Raw genomic sequence first — 6,000 nt, 5'->3', positions numbered from 1 at the left:
TGAAACAGTGCACTCACATAAATAAAATAAATAAAATTTTAAGAAAAGAATTAATGTATGTACCATTGTACACTTGAAAGAGTAAAGAAGAGAGTGGACAATACTTCCAAGTAAATATGAGTTTTCATTTTCTGGAGGCAGCCATAACTTGGAAATGTGGCATATTTGATGAAGCATAGGAACTACGAGATGATCTACACAGCCATGTTCAGAACCTAGCACGGATCACTGCTCTAGTCAGTCCCTTGATCACTTTGTTCCTTAGTTTTCCATACATGTTTTCTGTGGGTAATAAAACACAATAGCTGCTTCTTAGGGTCTTTCTGAGGGTGAAGTGTGGTGATGGGTTAGAGAATTTAGTGTCTTGTGTGTAATTGCACAATATGTGTTAGCTATAATTATTAAATTGCATATGTTACTATTGTATATTGTATTACTGAAAGCTGCAGATGGTCTTCTAAAGAGGGCAGCATATCTTTTTAAACTGGATTTCAGGTCAAAAGCAACTTCCTGCTTAATAAATGAATGTTCTAGGTCTGTTTCTGTTAGGAGCCACGTGAGCGTGATAACATTCGCCATTACAAGATGGCACAGGCATCCTGTCCTTCCACAAGTAAACAACTAACTACGCAGGTGCAAAAGGCAAAAAGCGCACCAAAGTCACTGCCCATCCCAGGGCGTATTATGGGTAATGAGTGAACAGCCAATCAGAGGTGAACACACCACTCTAGGGTACATATAGCAGTGCCTTTTCCAGGCTTGGGGTCTTTCCACTTCTGCTGATACAAGAATAAAGCCTCGTGTGGTAACCACCAGAACACCGCCTCATGTGTCTCTTTTGCGGGCGAAGGGGACACGGAGGGGCTCGGAACATCTGGTGCTGAAACCAGGGATCTTCAAGGCGCCGTGGAAGACACACACACACCCCCCCCGACTCGGGTCGGGTTAAAAGACTGCAGGATCGAGGTACATCTCTGAGAGATATGTTTGGGGTGGAAGCTTTCATTGCGGGCGGATATTCACCCATTGCCGCCGCAGCAACAGTTGGCCTCTTGTTTGCGTTGCTTTCACTTTTAGCTTATTTGTGTTGTAAAGATCCAGCTCACAACACAGCTATTAGTGCAAGTCAAGAAGTTTCAGGAGAGGTCCACTCCAGAGTATCAGAAACAGGGCGTGTTAGCCGGCATCAGGCCAAAGAGCCTGGAAAGGAGAAGCAGGCAAAAAAGCCTGGGCAACAGAAGCAGGCCAAGGAGCCTGGTCATAGGAAAGAGTACTCAAAAGGAACGGGGGCCACTGCAGGGCCTATTAAGATTAAGAACCCTTCACCGGTTGGTGAAGAGAGAGTGGAGTTCGGGGGGACACCCCTGTACCCCATTAAGGAGCCTGCTTCCATAAACCTTAGCAGCTCCGAGGAAGACCTAACGCAAGGAGAGGAAGAGAGCCTAGAGCAGGAAGCAGCCGCCTGTGCAAAGGATAGCCGTTCTGGGATAAGACTAAGAAAGACCTTGAGCCCCTCGGCCCCGGACTTGACTCTGGCCTATGCCTCGGGCAGTGCCTCTAATTCATTTCTCAGCCCAGGAGATCGGAGACAATTACAGCTTGCATTTCCGGTCTTTGAAGCCGCAGAAGGCGCTCATGTCCATGCCCCAGTAGAGTATAGACAGGTCAAAAAATTAGCTGAGGCAGTACGTGCATATGGAATTGGGGCTAATTTTACTATATCCCAAGTGGAGAGATTAAGTACAGCTGCTATGATGCCAGGAGACTGGCAGGACACAGTGAAGGCGGTACTTAACAATATGGGCCAATACCTAGAGTGGAAGGCCTTGTGGCACGAGGCACTGCAAGCAAGCCAGGATTAATGAAACACTGAGGGACAACAATTATGGACTTTTGACATGCTGGCTGGAGTTGGCATACAGGCGAAGGACCAGACTGCTCATCCCTGCCAGGTCTACGTACAGATAGCATCAGCTGCAATAAAGGCATGGAAGTCCCTCCCTAGGAAGGAAGGCAGTAACCTTTATTTGTCCAAGATAATTCAGACATCTAATGAGTCTTTTTCTGACTTTGTGGCCCACATGACTGAGGCAGCTGGCAGAATCTTTGGGGAACCAGAACAGGCAATGCCACTGATAGAACAGATGATCTTTGAAAATGCCACAGCTGAATGCCGTGCAGCCATTGCTCCTCAGGGAGCCGAGGGGCTACAAGACTGGTTAAGAGTCTGTCGCGGCTTGGGAGGTCTCCTTACTAATGCCAGACTTACAGCAGCAAACTTAGAAATGGCTGCAGTCCTCCTTAAAGGTCAGAATCGTGGAAAATTCCCTTCAAAACAAATGGCCTGATGCTTTGCCTGTGGGAAGTCAGGACATATGAAGAAAGAGTGCCCAAATAATCAAATACCATCAAAACTGTGAACCAGGTGTGGAAAGGGTTATCATCTGGCTCGAGATTGCTGCTCTGTTAGAGATATAAGAGGTCAGATCCTCCCTCCAAATCCCTCAGCCATTAAGGAAGAAAATTTTTCAAAAAACGGATATACGGGCCCAAGATCCCAGGGCCCCAATAGATATGGGACACTGCTGAACACTCAGGGGACTCTTTTCGCTGCAGAGCCACAAGGGGTTCTGCAGGAGTGGACCTCTGTTCCACCTCCCGAGTCCTACTAATGCCACACATGGGGGTGCAGCCGATCCTGGTTGATTATAGAGGCCCCCTGCCAGGGGGAAGTGTAGGCCTTATTTTAGGCTGCTCCTCTCTTACCTTAAAAGAGCTCGTGGTACACCCCTGGTGTAATAGATCAGGATTATACAGGAGAACTTCAAATTCTCTGTTCTAGGCCACAAGGTGTATTCGCCATCTCCCCTGGGGACAGGATTGCTCAATTGGTTGTCCTTCCAAGCTTGCATGATTGTTTTCCATCCACCGAGAAGCTTAGAGGTACTCATGGGTTTGGTTCCTCAGGAACTGACTTCGCTCATCTGGTGGTTGACCTTAAAACTAGACCCACCTTATAGTTAGCAATAGAGGGGAAGAACTTTACTGGAATTCTGGATTCGGGAGTGGATAAAAGTATTATTTCTTCTAATTGGTGGCCTAAGGCATGGCCTGTAAAAAGATTGTCCCACTGCCTACAAGGATTGGGATACGAGGCCAGTCCCCCAGTCAGTTCTCGCTCGTTGACCTGGCAGGCACCAGAGGGTCAAACAGGAAGTTTTATACCTTATATGCTTCCTCTCCCTGTCAATCTCTGGGGAAGAGACATTTTACAAGACCTAGGGCTAGTTCTGACTAGTGAATACTCCCCACAAGCTATAAACATTATGAAGAGCATGGGATTTAAAGAAGAGAAGGGTTTTGGCAGGAACGAACAAGGAAGGTTAGATCCTGTCTCACAAGAATCAAACACAGGAAGACAAGGCCTGGGTTTTCCCTAGTTGCCATTGAGGGTTCTATGCCCATACCCTGGCTCACAGAGGAGGCCGTGTGGGTTCCTCAGTGGTCCCTATCCTCTGAAAAATTGGAAGCTGCTACAAAACTAATTAAAGAACAAGTGCAGCTTGGTCATCAAGAACCTTCTACCTCTCCCTGGAATACACCCATATTTGTCATTAAAAAGAAATCCGGAAAGTGGAGGCTTTTACATGATTTAAGAGCCGTCAATGCACAGACGCGACTATTTGGCTCTGTGCAACGAGGCTTGCCTTTACTCTCTGCCTTGCCTAAGCAGTGGAAAATGATAATTATAGATATTAAAGATTGTTTTTTCTCTATTCCTTTGTGTCCACAAGATAGACCAAGATTTGCATTTACACTACCTACTATTAATCATTTTGAACCTGATAAAATATATCAGTGGAAAGTTCTGCCTCAGGGCATGGCCAACAGCCCCACTATATGTCAGCTGTATGTACAAATGGCCCTCGAGCCAATTAAGAAACAATTCCCCTTGCTGCTGCTGGCCCATTACACAGATGACATTATTACATGTCATAAGGATTTAAGTACTTTACAGACCTCATACCCCTTACTATTAAACACCTGGGAACAGTGGGATCTACATGTTGCTACTGAGAAAGTTCAATTTTCAGAAATTGGCTCCTTTTTAGGGATGGTTATCTATCCAGAAAAGATAATTCCTCAGAAATTAGAGATTCGTAGAGACCATTTACATACTTTGAATGATTTTCAGAAATTATTAGGTGATATAAATTGGTTAAGACCATTTTTAAAAATTCCCTCAGCCGAGCTGAAACCTTTATTTGATATTTTGGAAGGGGATGCTCATATTTCCTCACCGAGGGCCTTAACACCAGATGCGAGCCGTGCTCTGCAAATAGTAGAAAATGCTTTACAAGATGCCCAGTTGAAACGCATAGATGAAACCAAAACCTTTGACTTATGTGTTTTTAAAACTAGACACTTACCAACTGCTGTGTTATGGCAGGAGGGGCCCTTGTTATGGATTCTTCCCAATGCTTCTCCTTCAAAGATTATTGAAAGGTATCCAGATTCAGTTGCTCAGCTTGCCCTTCGTGGACTAAAAGCAGCCATTACTCATTTTGGAAGGGAGCCTAAGGTTTTGATAGTGCCTTATACTGCCCATCAAGTCCAAATATTAACGGCGACCTCTGATGTTTGGGCAGTGCTGGTTACTTCCTTCAATGGTCAAATAGATAATCATTATTCTAAGCATCCCATCTTGCAATTTGCCTTAACCCAAGCTATCATATTTCCACATATTGTGTCTCAGGAGCCACTCCCAGTTGGAATGGTAGTTTATACAGACGGGTCAAAAACAGGAGTGGGTGCCTATGTGGTTAATGATAAGGTTACATCCAAACAATACCATGAAACCTCACCTCAAATTGTGGAATGCTTAGTAGTGTCAGAGGTTCTGGAAATCTTTCCAGGTCCCTTAAATATTGTTTCAGATTCCTTCTATGTGGTTAATGCAGTAAAAGCATTAGAAGTTGCTGGGTTAATTAAGACATCTAGCAGACTTGTAGAAGTTTTTCAAAAGATTCAGCTTACCCTGGCTAAGCGAAGATTCCCTGTTTTTAGAACTCATATCAGGACTCACTCAGGCTTACCGGGACCTATGTCCCATGGAAATGACCTGGCAGATCGAGCCGCAAAGTTGATTACAATTGCCCTTTCGCCAAAATTAGATTTGGCTAAAGCCTTTCATAAAAGTTTTCATGTGACAGCTGAGACACTACGATGTCAGTTTAACATCTCTAGAAAGGAGGCCAGAGATATCGTGACTCAATGCCAAAACTGCTGTCAATTCCTACCTGTTCCCCATACAGGAATTAACCCTCGGGGAATTAGGCCATTCCAGATCTGGCAAATGGATGTTACTCACATCCCATCCTTTGCCACATTACAATATTTGCATGTTTCCATTGATACCTGTTCTGGAGTTATGTTCGCCTCTCCATTGACTGGAGAAAAGGCGGCCCATGTTATTCAACATTGTCTCAAGGCTTGGAGCGCCTGTGGAAAGCCTAAAATCCTTAAAACTGACAATGGACCAGCCTACACTTCTCAAAAATTTCAACAATTTTATCGCCACATGGAGGTGACACACCTGACGGGTCTTCCTTACAACCCTCAGGGACAGAGCATCATTGAGCGTGTTCATCATACCCTTAAAACTTATTTGATAAAACAAAAAGGAGAAGTTGAGGAAGCTCTGCCCACGGTGCCACGAGCTACTGTTTCTTGAGCACTTTTTACCCTCAACTTTTTGAATTTAGACAGTCAGGTCAACGCTGAGGCTGATCGCCATTGCCTGGAACCAACTAGGCCAAAAGAAATGATAAAATGGAAAGATGTTTTGACTGGTCAATGGAAAGGCCCGGATCCTATTTTAATAAGATCTGGGGGAGCGGTTTGTGTTTTTCCACAGGAAGAAGACAACCCATTTTGGCTGCCAGAGCGACTGACACGGTGACTCACGGTTCCTGAAAATGACCCCCCGAAGGATTCATC

Source organism: Arvicanthis niloticus, chromosome 29, assembly GCF_011762505.2.
Source record: "Arvicanthis niloticus isolate mArvNil1 chromosome 29, mArvNil1.pat.X, whole genome shotgun sequence".
Taxonomy (NCBI): Eukaryota; Metazoa; Chordata; class Mammalia; order Rodentia; family Muridae; genus Arvicanthis; species Arvicanthis niloticus.
This window is presented reverse-complemented; position numbering follows the sequence as displayed.